Raw genomic sequence first — 17,528 nt, 5'->3', positions numbered from 1 at the left:
CCAAGACACCCCTTAGTAGGTGAACAAGTAAATAAACTGTGATCCATCCAGGCAATGGAATATTGCTCAGTATTAAAACGAAAGGAGCTATCAAGTCATGAAAGGACATGAAGGAAACTTAAATGTATATTATTAAGTGAAAGAAGCCAAACTGAAAATGCTATATACTCTATAACATTCAACATCCAACTCTATAACATTCTGGAAAAGGGAAAACTATGGAGACAGTAAAATATCAGTGGTTCCCAGGGGTTGGGACAGAGGGATAAATAGATGGAGCTCAGAGGATTGTAGGGCCGTGAAAATACTCTGTATGATATTGCAAGGATGGATACATGTCAGTATCACCAGGAGGGAACCTAATGTAGACTACAGACTTCGGGTGATAATGACGTGTCAGTGTAAGTTCACTGATGGTAACAACTGCACCCTCTGATGGGGGGATGTTGACTGTGGGGGAGGCTATGCCCGTGTGGGGCAGGGGGTACGTGGGAAACCCCTGTACATTCCCCTCTGTTTTGTTGTGAACTTAAAACCCTATAAAAAAATTAAGTCTTTAAGACATTTAAATGATAAGATTTTTTTTCTTAAACTGAGCAGCTGCCGGGTGGAAGACATCATGGTCTGTGGTGGGAAGACAATGGTGAAGAAGACAGAGAACATCATGAGAACATGGGACATCTGAGACCCCTGTCCATCATCCTCCCACCTCACCTCCACCCCGTCTCCATGGGATCCAAGGGGCTCTGCACATCACAAGTTGAAAACCACTGCTCAACCAGGGGCAGGACCCCCAACCCACTTTCTCAGGGCCAGGATAGAGTGACCACCTCACCGAGCCCCCTTTCCCTGATCACAGCCCACCGGCGATGCTGGCTTCCTTCGTGGGGGGCTAGTGTGGGTCCAGCCCTGGGAGATCAGGGTGATGTTGGTCTTCCAAATCATGCTCCCCACAGCTCACCTGGGAGACAACCTTTCTCAAGGCCACATGTGTGATGAGGTGGAACGTGGAGAGAGATTAGCACTTTGTGTCTCCACAAAATGGTTTTCCAGAGGCAAGTCATATGAAAGCAATATGTTTCCTCTAAACTATTAAATATTCTCCTGGAAATGCAGGCTGACAATGAACAAGTCCATATGCTTGCATTAGTGGGGGCCAAGCCATATTCCACCTGTGTCACAGCCTGATTTATCAAGGCTTCCACCATAAAAAAAGCCTTGTTTATGGACTTTTTTTCTGTCCTGTCTCATGCAAGTCCACACCCTTCTTGGATGTCCATAAACAAATGTAACGGAAACGGGTACCGATCTCACCTGCCCCCCACCCCCTGCCCCCGCATAGCTTTCTTCAGAAATTTGCAGCACGAGGGGCCTCCGATTCCTCCTGAGGTCACCCATTCCAGACAGGCAGCTGCTGGCAGCTCTGAGCCAGCTATTTAAAAGCCCACTAACAAGGCATCTTTGGCTGTGTGCAGAAACCAACAGAACGGCGCTCTCACGGCAACGTATTCATTTTAGTGCCACTTGGAGAGGTCTAAAAAGACCTGAAAAATGCTTAAAATCAGAATGATCCTCAGGGCGTTCCCAACGCCACTAGTATTTAATTAGCCTCCATTCTGGGTCAGGAAAACACGAGAAAGACACCATGAAGCCAGGTATATGCCCAGCGGCTCTCCCTCCCCTCACCACACACACCTCCCCGGCCCCCACCTTATGTCTTAGTGGGCAATCAAACAAATGATGCTGTGCCAGGCGCTCAGGTAGGGCTGGGGACCAGGAGCTGGGACCCTGTCCAAGCCTGGCTGATGAATGTCACACAGGTGTTCCCCCTTGTTGATCAGGTCGGGCAGCTGGACTGGACATTGGGGAGGGGCCAGGTGACCTATAGGGTCCCTCACTGCCCAGGCTGTCTCTGGGGGCCACAGGGAGCTATGGAGAACAGGTAGGGAGTTTGGGGGCGTTCTCACTGGGCAGGCGACACAGGCAGAACTCTGACCTCTGACCTGCTCACAGGAGTGGCTCACAAGGTTGAGATCCACCGACACGTAAAATGACAGCAAAGCTCGACGCCTTTCTGTTTTCTGTTCACTGTTAGTCAAGCACACGATGCTCTGTGTATTCTCCTAGGCACCAAGTATACAGCCCAGGGAAGCTGACTCCAGGTTGGCTGGGGGAACTGGTGTACAAAGGTCACCAGGGTAGACATGACTCCCATAGAAATATCCTCAAGTTGAAACAAGGCCATGGTAGCTGACCCAACAACAGAATCCAGATCCAAGTCTGCAAATCCCTCTGTGGGTTGCAAAGGGGCTCAGGTATGACATTCTCAACCCAGTGAATATTTATTGAGGGCATTCTGTGAGCCGAGCACCATTCCAGGGGCTGAGGATACAGCAGAGGGCAAGGTAGACGAGTACCCCAGCTCTTAAGGAGTTTACATTCTACTGGAGAGAGTCAAATAACCAAATTATAGAAAGTACATTCAGAAGCACATTAGAAGGTCATCTTAGTTCAGGCTGTTATAACAGTGCCCCAGACTGGGCGTCTTCTAAACAGCAAAACTGTATTTCTCCCAGTTCTGGAGGCTGGAAGAACAAGCATGTCCCAGTTCTGGCAAGGACACTCTTCTGGGTGGCAGACTGCCAACTTCTCATGGTGACTCACAGGGCAGAGAGGACTGGAGAGCTCTCTCGGGTCCCATTTATAAAGGCACTAATCCCATTTGTGAGGGCTCCACCCTCATGACCTCATCATCTGCCAAAGGCCCCACCTCCCGATTACCATCACATTGAAGGTTAGAATTCCAACATATGACATTCAGTGCATTGCAAAGGTTCCATGTGGGACAAGAAGCAAAATGGAATCAGGAAGGACTGAGGGGGTGAGGGAAGACCACAAGGAGAAGGTGACACTCTGACTTGAAGGACTTAAAGGAGGTGTTGGAATGAGCCATGTGGACCCCTGAGGGAGAGTGACCTGGGTGGCAGGAACAGCCAGTACAAAGGCTCCAAGGGAGACACGTGCTGGGAGTGCTCGAGGGACCACCAGTGGCTGGATAAGATGAGCAGGGGGAGAGGTCAGGACGAGTTCTTGAGGAGCCTTGCAGAGCTTTGCAAAACTCTGCCTCTCACCCAGAACGAGATGGAGAACTACAGGAGGGTTTGTGCAAAGGGAAGCTTAATATGACTTAGGATGTTAAAAGATCGCTCTGGTCATTGTGTTGACCTCAGATGACGGGGGAACAAGGGGGAAGACCAGTTAGGAAGCTATCTTAATAGTCCAAGGGAGAGCTGGTGGTGGCTTGGACCAGCCATGGAGCTGCGGGAAATGGTCAGGTGCTGGGCATTTCCAAGCACATGGGATGAGATGTGTCAGACAAAGAGGAGTTGAGATGCATCTGAGGCTGAGTCCTGAGCAGCTGGAAAGGGGAGGAGAGGTTGGCTGTGTGCACGGCTCTGGGTGGAGCAGGCACAGGAGAAGCTGAGTGGTCCCATTTAGGACTGAGCTTGAGATGCCTCCAGACAAAGTGGTGGCCACATCTTCTGGGCCGTCAGACAGACCCGTCTGGAGATCACAGGAGAGGTCTGGGCTGCACAGAGAAAGTCAAGAGTTCCGAAAGTGTAGATGGTTTTGAAGCCATGAGTCCACCAGGGAGTGAGCGGGGATGGAGGAGAGCATGAAGTCCGGGCTGCTCCAGTATCAAGAGGCCGAGGAGAAGAGGAAGCACTTGCAGCAGAGGTGAGAGGAAGCCCACCAACAGGAACCAAGAGAGCCACAGCCAGAAAGTGTTTCAAGGACAGGAAGGGACAACGTGTGCCAGGCACCGCTGATAGATCTCGTATGAAGAGGTTGCAGAGCGACTGTTGGACTTAGTAGCGTGGTGGTAATCGCGAGGGGAGCAGTTGCCCCTGAAACCCAGTTGGATTAGATGGGTATGTAGTGCACGGGATGGGAGGACCCAGGTGTGTGCTGAAGGCGGACAGCTTTTTCACCGAGGTTTGCTGTAAAGGAAAGCGGGACAAAGGCAGGAGCTGGGGGGAGAGAGAGACAGTGAAAGATTGTTTTAATATAGGAGAAACCTTGACGAGTTTATATGCTAATGTAGTGATCCAGAGGGGGAGGAAGAGGCGATGGTGCCGGAAGAGAAGTGTCTTCGTGCTGGCGTGGAGGGGGCGTCCACCGTCACAGGGGGAAGGCGGAGCTTGTCCAGGGCTGCGGGCGGCGGTGGGGAAGCCTGCTGGGTACAGGCTCAGTAAATGAAATAGTAAAATAGCTTCCGACTCGTCAGTACCATCATCATTCCTCACCTGCCCCAGGCTGGGGGCTTGCCTGGCAGCTGCTGCTGCTACTTGGGGTGGGAACCAGGAAGGAGGAGCGCCGAGCCGGCCTCGAGGGAGGGAGCTGTCGAGTGGGGCCAGAGTGACGATGCAGAAGAGTTGAGAGTGCCAAGCCCTCCTCCCCCACTCCCTCCTTCCCTTCCACAATGACCAATGCGGGCCTACTACATGCCACAGAGGGTTCCAGATGTGGAATCCATCCGTGAACAAAGCAGGGGAAATGCCCTCGTCCTGTGGATGCTCACTGGTGTAGCCCCAGCGGTGAAAGGAGTGTGGTCCCTCCGTGAACGATTGAAGGCTCGCAGACAGCATGAGGCTCTGATCCCAGGAGGTCGCCCTGCACTCAAGGCTGCCCCAAGCCTCCAGGGACTTCTCTGCCTCACCGAGCCCCTGCCCAAGGCCCCGTCTGGCCATGCTCTGCTGGGGAGAGAACTTCAGTAATAGTTTTCACCTCCAGGCCATTTCTGGTTGTAACTGACTGGTGTGCACATGGTTTGATAAAGACAGATATCTCTCGCCCCAGCCTGGTTCACTCCATCACCTACGTAGCCCTGCTGGACAGGATGAACTTCACTGTCTACAGGGTACGCTCCCAGCCACGCCTGCACCCAGTGCGGTAACTCCAGAGGGCACGTCCTCCCCAGGGCTGGACCCGCCACCCCCGGGTGGCTGCGGCTTCCATCACCCAGATCTTTATTCCTGATCCTCATACCCAGGAAAGCAGGGCCACCTGTCATATCAGACAGAGAACCAGCAAATCAAAGCTTGTGCCAACGTGGGATCAGCCAGCCCAACCTGCTTATTCCAGAGATGGGGAAACTGGAGTTTAGAGGCACACCTACAGTCACAGCCGAGAAAATGCCAGCTTGACAGATAGACGACTTTCTTCCCTGCCCAGAAGACTCTGCTGACCTCCTGAGCTGGAGAACCATACCTGCAGGCTGCCTGGCAAGATGCTGTTGGTGTGATGAGAGCAGACAGAATGTTTCAAGACGCCCGTCCGCTAGTCCCAGGTACAGCTGAGCCATCTCTCCCGAGAGAGAAGAACAGTGATTTCTATTTAAAAACCAGGCCAGCCCCCTAACTCCTGGCTCCTTACAAGAAAATCTTATTTCTTGAAAAGTACAATTTGTCTGGTCTGTAACAGCATCGCCTGCAAGGGAAGCTCTGTTCCTGGGTGGATTCTCCTCTGCTGGGCCGAGCCTCACTCACACTGATCTGGGGAGAAAAGTGCCTCATCCAAGCGGAATGCACCGGCTGTGTTGAGGCTTAATCAGCAGATCCCCCAAAAATGTTCTGATTCAATTTTCTCAACTGACAGGAAGCAAGGAGCAGATTCTCTCTGGAGACTCCGGAGGGAACGGTGCCTTTCAACACCTTGATTTTGAACTTTTGGTTTTCCCATGGAGTTTCCTAGCAGCAATGAATACAACTGGGGCAACGCAATTCCTTTTCAGATAGTTGGCTGTTCTTGTGTAATTTCTAAACGGGAAGGAGTTCTTAAGTCTGCTCGCCTTAATGACAGACATTAATTTCCTAGGTTAAGTTTGCAGAGGAAAACCAAAAATGGACTTCTCACCTCCTGTTAGAAGCCAAGGAAGGAAGCACTAGCGAGGTCATTCATACGAGTCACCCAAGAGCTCTGTGCAGCCCGGCCAGATGCAGTCAAGAGAAAGGTGTACCCATCTGCACGGGAAGAAAATCAAGGGTCTCCAGAATGTTTCCAGCCATTGGTGGACACCCGGATCAGCAGCGTGGAGAGTGCAGCTGGTCAGAAGCAGCCACCGACGCCATGGGGTGGCCTGTGGGGTGGCCCAAGGAGATCGCCCCATCCCTGCCTCCTTCTCAGTTCAGACCTGCCTTCCAAGCTGTGGTTCTCAGGAAAACCTGCCTTGGCCCACACCTCTGGGCCGTCAACTCCAGATGTCACAGCTGTTATTCCCAATACTTCCCACCATCTTTCAAGACAAAGCCTCTACTGAGAGTACAGTGACAGCACTTTCTCGGAAAGTCCTTGTCTTTTAAAATGTTACCCGGGATTTTTGGTAACCTTCCGACATAGGGCAACTCCCGGTACTCATGTTTCCCCAAATGACAAATTGCAACCTTGCTGGGGTTTGGGGGTTTGGAGCAAGAGGAAGAAGGGAGTGATAAAAATAAATGTTTCTTTTTTTTTTTAACTACAAAATGCTCAAAATACCAGCTATGTTGAAATGTATTTGAATTTCTTCAATAGTACTTAGCACAGAGCTTTGTCCAAGAGTATCTGACCATGAATAGAGCACTGGTAACATCTCCATCAAAAGCAGGGGGACAACCCTCGTGCACAGGTGTCATGGACCAAAGGTTTGCATCCCCCCCAAATTGACATTTTGAAGCCCGAACTCCTGATGTGATGATGTTAGAAGGTGGGGGTCTTTGGGAGGTGATTACGGTTGTATGAGATCATGAGGGTGGGGTGCCCATGACGGGATTAGTGCCCTTACTAGAAAAGGAAGAGATGCCAAAATGCTCCCCCCTTCCCTCTCTCTCTCTCTCTCCCCTCCCTCCATGTGAGGACACAGTGAGAAGGTGACCGTCTGCACCCAGGAAGCCAGCTCTCACCAGGAAACAAATCTACCAGCATCTCAATCTTGGACTTCCAGCCTCCTGAACTGTGTGAAACAAATGTCTGTTGTTTAAACCCCCCAGTTTATGGTATTTCCTTACAACAGCATGAGCTGACAAAGACAACTGGTGAGATATTTTCGTCCAGCTTGGAATAACAACAAGAACAACAGAAAACAATAACTGAACCAAAGCAGATCTATTTTTCTCACCTAATGAGATGTTCACAGCTGGGTGGTGGCTGGCATTTGTTTAGCATTTCAGAGGTCTCCAGGCTTTTCCCTCCAGGCCTCGAGGTGGTGACCTCTGCTCCAGCCATCACAGCTGTACTTCAACAGGAGCAAAAGAGAAAAGTGATGGGGCTACGACATTTCCTGGAATCCCCCATGACATCTGTTTACCCCTCATTGACCAGATGTATCACAAGATCACCTCTAACTGCAAAGGGAAACAGGAAGTATAGTTATTCTAGCTGACGCACTTCTCCCCCAACACCAAAGTTATTTTAGTAAGAAAGAATAGGAAAATGGCAAATAGTTTCTCCCACAACTAGTGGAACATATTCAATTAGAGTCTAAATATAGTTCATTGGTAAAGAGGAAAAAAAAATATATATATATACCTTTTCTTCTTGTGAGGGGTGATTCTATAGTCTTAAATATCTGTTTCTAAATCATAAATTCTGTGGCTTTTTAGAACTTTTTAATGAGAGGTTCCTTGAGAAAACTAATTCTGCATTTCCTTCCTAGGGCTTTGTATTGAATTGCATGATGGAGTGTCTCCGTGCAGGACTTTTTCAATGTATAAATGGTTTATTGACAAAGAGAAACACCCTTGACTTGTCTGGATTATAAAATATCTGCTTTATTCCAGGGTTTCCAAGTTCTAGATGCTGAAGTGCAATCATGTTTTTTATAGACAGAAGCACAGAGTTAAGTGAGAGGGTCCAATGGTGGGGGTTGCTAAATGCTGTAGCTACAGAACCCCACAATAACGGACAGTCCCGGTGATGATCTAGACCATCGACTCAGAAACCTCTCTGCTGACAAGGGCACATTGTGACTTGTCTCTTTACAGAACAGATTCTGCAGCCACTCGGTGCTCACCTGAATGGAGCAGCTGGATTTGGGTTGTGCTTGAGAAGGACAGGGACGTCCTGGGGACAGGAGGCAGGAAGAGTGTTCCCAGAAGGGAGCCAGTGGCTGAAAGTTCAGTGGGCTGGGGACACCAGGGGTAGTGGGAGGGTTTGGTTCTGGCGGTTTGGGGGTTTTGGGTGAGGAGGCTGGGAGAGGAAGGGAGTATGGCACGAGGCCCCAACGGGGCCCAGGGCATTTCTGGGACCGTGGTAGGTAAGGCTGGGCTGTCAGCAGGCCTGGGTCCTGGAGGGCCAGGAACCCCAGGGGAAGGGGCTGAGACCCCCTCCCACATGCCCCATGGGAAGGAGCTGTGGACACGTCTCTGGGCTTGGTGAGCTTAGCCCAGTGGGAGCAGGTGAGGAGGGAGGAGGACACGGCATGGCCCCATCAGAGACCCGGACGCCCTCCATTAAAGCAGGAGTGACAGAGAGGTGGGGAGAGCTCACTGAAGTAGAATCCATGGAAACAAAGACCCTCTGGATGCTGTTCATGAGTTAATAGAGGGATGGAAGGTGGTTTCCAAAGGCTCCATCCTGGCAGCTTCTTGAACGATAATCCCATTGATTAAAACAGGAACACAACGTTGGGGGAGCAAGGCGTCGGGGGCACCCAGAGGGCAATTTGCTGCGTGAGTCCACCGAGCAGGAAGCTTGGGAAAAGGATGCGATTTGGGGGTCCTCAGCAAACAGGGAACCGCTGAGGCTCTGGGGAGGTGGGCTCGCCAGGGAGAGAGGGCAGAGCAAAACGCCCAGGACGCAGCCAGACCCAGGGAAAGAGTCCACGGGGCGTGTGCGGGACACAGAGAGGCAGGTGCCTGTGAAGGGGGAGGGGCAACGGTAGGGCCCGGCCAGCAGGGGCCGCTGGTGGCCCGGATCCCCGTGCTGTCCTCTCCTTAAATCACCCTGGCCTTCCCTACGTCGTTTCTGTCGAGCAGAGATTTCCTTGTTGGCACTGTCATTTTCAGAAACAATTTCCAGTTAACACTAAAAACACAAAAAAATGCTCTACATCGACTTTCAATTTTTGGAAAAAGGACACTTCAGAATGCAGGCTCTGCTGGAAAAAGAAATAATGACTTAGAATTGACAGATATCATTCAAGATGCTAACAGCACGGACTCAATTAAAGGGAGACAGAAAATCCTGAGTGTCCATCCTCCTGGACGGTGCACGTCCTCACGGCCCAGGAGGAGGAGAGGCCTGCACCCCGCCCCCGTCCCCCCGCTCCCCCAGCTTCCCCCCTACCCTGGTCTCTCCACTCCTGCCCCCTGTCCCCAACCAGCCCTCTCTCTCGAGCTGATGAACGTCAAAAGCAGGGCTCACTAAACCTCGGGGGCCTAGAAGTTCCTGTCCTCACGCGGTGGCAGATCTGTGAACAGCTGGGTGGGCTCCATGCTGGGCCCTGGGCCCCCTCCCCACGCGCTGCAGCTCAGACCTAAAAAGGAAAATGGATGTTAGCCCAGTGATTAAGGAAAGGAAACACAGGGGCTGTGGAGGTACAGAGCCAGGGGCTCTATCCAGTCCAGAATGGAGGGTGGCCCCTCGGGGGAATTCTGCAGAAGCCTGTCTTGAAAACTGAGCAGGTATTTCCCATCCCCCAAGCTGGTCCTCAGTACTGAAGCCCTAATGGAATTACAGGAGGGGTCCTGGCAAATCAAACAGAAACTGAAGCAGAGGCTGATCCCACTCATCCTCCAGGACCCAGCTTGGGCATCGTGCTTCTAGAAATTCCCCGCGGGGACCCCAGGCTGGGCTGACCCCACTTCCTTGGGGTGCTCACAACACCCCCCCAGAGCCTGGGTTAGCACCCACTTCATTCATGACAAAGTTTAGTAAACCACAGTTCGTTTTGTGTTAGAAACCAAGTGTTTAAAACCCTTTATTGAGGTATGGTTGGCATACCAAACAATACGCGTATTATGTGCACAACCCGTGGAATCTGGAGATAAGTGTGTAAGTGTTCTCTGTGAAAACATCACCACGATCTGTGCTGTAAACATAGCCATCACCTCCCACACTTCCCTCTGCCCGCGTGACAACACTTACCATGAGATCTGCATTCTTAGCAAATTTTTAAGTTAACAAAACAGCGTATTAACTACAGGCACCAGGCTCTGTAGTCGATCCCCGATCCCCGGAATTCACTCATCTTGCACAACTGAAATTTCGCTCACTTTTACCAACACCTCCTTATTTCCCCGCCCAGGCCCCCACCGATCTCTCTGCCTCTATGAGTTTAACCACTTTAGATTCCACAAGTAAGTGAGATCACGCGGGATTTGTCTTATTTTGCTCAGCATCGTGTCCTCCAGGTTCATCCATGCTGTCAAAAATGTCAGGATCTCCTTCTCTTTTATGGCCGAATAACATTCCTTTGCACGTATATATCACATTTTCTCTGCCATTCATCCGACTGTGGGCACTTAGGTTGCCTCCATGTCTTGGCTGTTGTGAATAATGCTGCAATGAGCATGGGGGTGCAGAGATCTCTTCGAAATTCAGGTTTCAATTATTAATAGCTAATGACCATCTTGTGATTTGAAAGACAAGCAAAACCTTTGGGAATAAGGCATGCAGGTGATCCCCGCCACCGAACATGAGAGAGGGCTGGCAAGGACTGGTCCAAGCCTCTGACTTGTGTTTCCCTTCTGGGCCGTGACCTCCAGGAGGCAGGGGTCTGCCTCTGTGTCTCTAAGCCTCCATGCCCGGTGGGTACCTGGTGCCCTGTAGGAGCTCATCGTGCATCTGGTGGCAGATCCCAGGGACCACTGAGCAGGACTTCGGCTCCTCTGCCTGACGGGAATGGCGGGGCTGCCTTTGGGTGCACAGAGAGCAGGAGGACATCCGGGGATCCCTGCAGCTCTGCCAGGGATGGCCGTGAACAGCCTGCTCCAGAGTGAGCAAGAAGAGGACCAGCGCCTGGGACGGGAAGGCAATCTCGGCCTCGTGGTCAAACAACTCTCTATCAGCCTTAAAGACAAGCCACCCTCCGAGCTTCGGAGGCTATTTGCAGGAGGTGCGTCAGCAACAGTAAGTTAAAATAGACCTTGCTACAGGGAGGGCGTTTTTGAGGCATTTTATGCCCCGAGGCTACCACCAGTGTGAGTTTGGAGTCTTTAACACTTAACGTCAGCCAGTCAATTGTAACATAACCGTGGGAACGAGGTGGGCAGAAAACCCAACAGGACCACTAGAAATTAGCCTCATGGGAGAGGAGGGAAGGGGGCCGCCTGCCTGTCTTCTATCATGACAACAACTTCACCGCAGGCCCGCCGCCCTGGTAAATTTCCAGCACAGAGGAACTCGGCCTTCAAGGGGCGGAGGAATTATTCATGTGAACCATTTAGGGGTAAAAGCACTTCCCACCCAATATGCTCTTCTCCAGGGGCACAGAGCACGGTGTCATCCGTGGGGGTTATCCTGAGCATCCTCCAGGGGTGTCTCAGTGTCCTGGGGGCAGAGTGTCGGCTCCCTGCACCCAGCGGTTGTCCAGCCCACACCGTACTTGGAAATGAGGTCATGTCCATGGGCTCAGCACCCCCGTGGGCCACTCGTTTCAAAGAACCCCCAGGGCAGCGCCTGACAGGGCAGTCTGGGCCCCTCCAGGTCATCATGCCATGAGCCATCAGGGCCGTGAGAGGTCCTGAGGCCTCCAGTGGATGTGACAGAGTGAGACAGCAGCAGGACTGGGACCCCATCTGCCACCTGTCATCTGGGACCTCCTAACTCGGGGGTCGAGAGAGCTGTTCTGCCCCCCGGGCTCTGCCCTCCCAGGCGTGGGCTCCAGCATCGAAATTCAATGCACCTCAGCCCCAGGATGATAAGCAAGTGGTGTCTTCATCTTCCCCTAGTTTTTAAAATCATGTATATTCTTCATTATAAAAATAGTGCATTTTCAGGATAAAAAACAGAAACGCACAAAAATCTAAATAAGAGCTTATATTCCCCAGCACCAGCCACAGGCCCCGTTAGGGACCAGGGAGCCCTGCGTGAGTTCACTTGACCCTCTCCACCTCAGTGCTATGGACACAGGGGCCATCCTGGGTGCTGTGGGGTGCTGACCATGTCCCTGGTCTCTACCCACTAACGCAGGAGCATCAGGAGCATCAGAATGTCTCCAGACATTACTGAATGTTCCCTGTGGGGGGGGCATAGTCACCCCCAGTTGAGAACGACTGACTAGCCTAAGCAGAGATCAGATTAGGAAACCCCCCAACTCTGAGCATGGGAATCGGGAGGCATCTTGGGAGTGGGGGCTGGAACAGCCTCAGAGGATGAGATTAGCCACATTCAGGAATGTCCACCAGGTTACCAGGACGGAAGTCACATGTCAGCGTGACCAAGGTTCAGAGACCCCTGGGGGGAAGGAGCTACCAGTGTGTGGGTATGCCCAACCACCACCCAGATGCCCTGGGATCCAGGTCTCCTTCAGGACCAGCGTACAGAAGGGGAAGGCTTCAAGAGAACACGAGATGTGTACCCGTGGCCTGGAGCTGACCTGGCCCCAACCCCCTAGGAGGAGCTGCAGCAAGGCAGCCAAGGGACCAGAGGAGTAGGTGACAGTGGAGGCCCTGGCAGAGCAGGTGCCGTAGTGACCCCAGTGCAGGAGGGCTCCCAGGGCAAGTTCCCACAGTCCGTGCACCTGCTATAGACGCTGGAGCCCAGGACCCCTAATCACAGTCTCTTGGCCTCCAGCCTCTATGAGGACACCAGTATAAGAGCGGGGATGATGCTGACCCACAAAAACAAGCAAGAGGGAGGGGCCCTTGGGGAGAGCTGAGCCCTCAGCCCAGCCGCCAGACCCCAGGAGCTGATCTTGGATTTGGATCTGTCCAATCCATCCCCTCCTGTGCTTACAGCTGCTTTCTGTCCCTACAGCCAACTAGGCCTGGCCTGAGCCCCTGAAGGGCTTTTTTCAAGGGGAGGGGCTGGCCATCAGGGATGCAGGCCGGGCTCTCCCCACTGCTCCCACCAAAGGAAATGAATGCAGAGTTAAAGGAAAGTGAAGAGGACAGATTTCAGGAGCAGATGGCCTGAACCATTTGGGTCCTGCCATTCAGCAGGCTGATGCAACATGAAAACACACCAAATAGCAGGGCTTAATTAGCAAATGAATAATATGTCCGCATCTGGTGACATCAGGAGGAAGGGTAGCACTTTGGAGCCTGGCAGAGCTCACCCTGGTCCTGCACAGTCCTCCGAGCTGTGTGACCTTGGGAGGTCACCTTGCCTTGACCTTGGGAGTCCTCCTCACCTTGGACGACAAGTCAGAGGATAACAGCACCTATGATCACTGCAAGAATTACAGGAAAGGATGCAAACCACTTGGGCAAGGTGACTGCATGGAGAAAAAATGACAGATATCAGCATCATCACAGCATCGTTCTTATCCAATTCCAATAATCTAATGAGCCCCGAACAGAGGGCAGTGCAGGGAACCCACGTAGCTTCCCCAATCCCAGCTCAGATGGCACCAAGGCTGGGCCTGCTGTGCGGGATGAGGGACATCCTATGTCAGCATCTAATTTCTGGAAATTGTTGGGTAGACTTTAAGTAAATGAATATTCTAAGGTTTGACAACGTCTGAAAAGAACCAGAGGGCAGAGGTTCCCTGGGAAGAACTTGATGATGTTCCTGCTGAAGAGCCTCCCACTCAACACAGCACCCAGGTGGTCAGCCCGCAGATGGTCTGGAGGTTGATCAGGATTTGGCAGTCACATGGCTTGGGGTTACTCTGGCGGGGAGGGGTCAGAGCATTGGGCCAGTTGGAGGGCGAGCCTGCAGACAGACACCATCCTCAGGCAGTTGGAGCCTGGGGCAGAGGGAGGAGGTGCTGAGTTCACCATCTCCGTCCCCCACCCTCGACCATATCCACGGTTCACATTTTACCAGGTGGCATCACTGAATTGTCACCACAACCCTGTGAGGTGCTGTACTAGTGTCCCAGGGCTGCTGTAACAAAGCCATACAGACGGGGCAGCTTAAACAACAGAAATTTATTTTCTCATAATTCTGGAGCCTAGAGATCAAGGTGTCAGCAGAGTTGGTTCCTTCTGAGGCCTCGCTCTTTGACTTGCAGACGGCCGTCTTCTCCATGTTCTCACTTGGTCATTTGACTGTGTCCTAATCTCCTCTTCTTATAAGGACAGCAGTCATCTTGGATTGGGGACCACCCCAAAGACCTCCTTTTAACATAATCACCTCTTTAAAGACACTTTCTCCAAATATGATCCTGGGGGTTAGGACTACAACAGGTGAACTTGAGGGGTTTACTCCATAACCGGTGGGTTATGATCCCGAATTTACTGGTGAGGAAACAGCACCTTCAAGGACTGTGGTCCAAGGTCACCTCTCTAGTTAACCTTCCTCTGTCTCATTCTCCTTGGCTGTAAAAACCATTCATCCAGCGAACACTTGTGGAGCCCCTGTGATAGAGCAGGTGTTGGGCATCCCCTGACCTCCTGGAGCTCATGTTCTCTTGGGTTATAACACTTCCCTGGGATGGACAACCCAGCTCACCTGCATGAGGCCATTATATGGACTGCCCCAAGTGCAGGCCACACGAAGTCTGCCTTCACCATGAAAGGTGGATTCTGGGGCAGAAGTGGACCCAACACAGCAACACTGATTTCTCCATCTCTTGAAGTCCACGCAGGTGGGCAGCCTTCACCATCTTGCAGTGATGCCCTCAGAGCCCGAAGCCCAAGGAGGGCCACCACCTGGACCCCCGGCCACTCTGGGGTCGCTGTCCTATGATGCTGGGGTTGCAGGTGGTGTGCTCTGCCCCCACCCGGGCTGCCCTGCCAGCTGCAAACTCGCCCAGGGTATGAACTCTGCAGTCAGGAAGGGGCGAGGGCTGGAGTGATGCCTGGGAGTGACCGGGAGGGTGGTTCTAAGCAGACCAACCAGGGATCAGTGGAGGGGAAGGAAGCCCTCTGAGTCCGGGCATCCGTGTCCAGAACTGGGGGACTGTGGAGACTGGGAGGCCAGCAGAGAGGAGCATGCTGTCAGGAGGGCAGGAGGGAGGCTGCAGGAAGCCCTGTCCAGTGAACTCAGATGCTGGCTCCTCCCAATGTCGTTCACAGGAGCTCAGCCCTCCACGGCTTGGTGACATTGGATTTGTCCCCTTCTGTCTCCCTCTTTTTAAATGGGCATTTAATGTCTTATCAACAGGTCTCTTAATTTCCTTGAAACTAAGGAGATAAAAAGTCTAGAGGTCACAGCTAAAGCCCTGGATCTGCCTGGTGTCTGGGTGACCTTGGCCATGTCACCTCCTCCCCCACCTGAGCTCTTCTGTAGAAGGAGCCCCTAAGCCTGCCTTCCGGGGGTTGTCACAGATTTTGTGACCTTAGCCACAACGGTGATGTCACAGCCTCAGCCTGGGAGGCCTCAGCCTGTTGCTGACGGTAAAACCCTTTGCAACTATGAGCTGTGATTGTTATATTTCTTCCCTCAGTGCAGAGAAGAACCTTGTAGGAACTGTATGAGATGCTGAAATAAATTAAGCTTTCATCTGCCCCTCAATACAGGACCAAGTGTAATTGAACTTCCTGACTTTCACTCAACTGTTTTGAGTGAAAGGAATCCTAGGGTCCTTTCAACTCCCTTTCTTATTTTGGAAACATATGAACAATAATTCTTCAAGTTTATAGAGGGATCTTCAGGATAAAACTTTCCCACAGGCATTATTCTGATTGGTCTTAACCATGAGTCCTGAGGGTCGCCCCGGAACAGTCCAGTCACTGGAGTGGGGGGGTGGGGTTTCTGGCAAGTCACCTGGAGGGCAAAATGTGGGGCTGACCTGAGAAACACTAGGTCTGGAGAGAGAAGACCTCTGGCACCCTTGGACCTCCCCCTACGATGCCCCATGTCAGGGTCCCAGAGAGCCGTCTGCTCACCTGCTGAGGTCCAATGGGGCGGGGTGACCAGGTTTCCCAGACCCTGGGACATTCCAGATCTTGGCGTGGATGGTCAAGGGTGGGGTGGGTGATGGGCTTCAAGCCAGGAGTGTTCTCTGGAATGCTTGGAGATTCGGGGGCTGCCCACCCCCTACAACTGCCTCAGGAGTTAAAGTCCTGACATCTCAGAGCTCAGGACACCCAGAGGTCTCCCAGATCTAAGCTGCAACTCGCGTGTGTCAGGTGGGGCTTGAATTTCCTCATAGAGGGGAGAAGGGGGATCCAGGACAGCAGCAGGAGGGAGGCAAAGAGACAGGGTGAACCCACGTGTCCCGGCATTGGCCCCTTGCTTGCCTCACGGTGGGAATGGTGATCAGGACACCCAAAGCCACATTTACAGTCTGTCCAAGAAAAATGAAATAACAAAGAATGTGAGGCTTGAAGAAGACAGGTTCAGGTTCATTGCCAGCCCCACTGGGGTCTGTGTGGAGACCCCACTTTCCCACCTGCAAAACTAGAAGCAGAAGCCCCGAGGCAAGGCTTGCCACACAGTAGGCTCCCTGCTTTCCTTCCCCTGCAGCCTAATTAGAATTTAAGCGGAAGGACCCAGAGAAAACCTCAGGGAGAAAAGCAGGGCAGGTGATCGTCTGCCACGCTGTAATTTAAAGCAATTTTGTAGATTGAGCAAAATAATCAGAGAAGACCAGCGGGGGGCGGATGGTTGAGAACTTTTTTTCTGAAATCACTTGGGCAAATGGTTTGTGCCCCCTCCATGTATCTGCGGTTCGATATTCCCCAATGGCCATTATTCATTCGTGGAAGGGAGGAGAGCGTTGGCCAGAGCTCAGAGACCTCACCAAGCATTTTCATTATTGATTTTTTGGAACTCATTGACTAATGGGGCCATTTGGCACCAGGATCCTGGGGAATCGAAGGGAATCTCAGGTCTGGTGTTGATTCGGGAGTTGAAATGTGTGTTTTCCTGGAAGGGGGATGGGGAAGACGTGTCCAAATACTTCTTCTCTTCTGTACAGATAAACCTCAATCCCAGGAGGGCACCTCGTTTTTACAACCAGCACGTAACTCACTGTAACATTTTATAAATGTTTTACCATGCAGTATTAAAAAATATATTTGGTCTTTGCCCTGGATTCCAGACACAGATCTCCTAAAACCCTTGGAACGTCCTGAGTAATAGGAGCATATTTTGTTTTCATAAGAAGCCCGGGATTCCCTGGTGGCTCAGTCGTTAGGAATCCGCCCGCCAATACAGGGGACACGGGTTCGATCCCTGGTCTGGGAAGATCCCACATGCCACAGAGCAACTAAGCCCGTGTACCACAACTACTGAGCCCACATGCCACAACTACTGAAGCCCGCTCACCTAGAGCCTGTGCTACACAACAAGAGAAGCCACCACAATGAGAAGCCTATGCACTGCAATGAAAGAGTAGCCCCCGCTCACCTCAACTAGAGAAAGCCCGCACGCAGCAACGAAACCCAACGCAGCCAAAAATAAATTCATTTTTTTAAAGAGGCCCCTTTTGATCA

Source organism: Hyperoodon ampullatus, assembly GCF_949752795.1.
Source record: "Hyperoodon ampullatus genome assembly, chromosome: 11".
NCBI lineage: Eukaryota > Metazoa > Chordata > Mammalia > Artiodactyla > Ziphiidae > Hyperoodon > Hyperoodon ampullatus.
Note: the sequence above shows the minus strand (reverse complement) of the source record.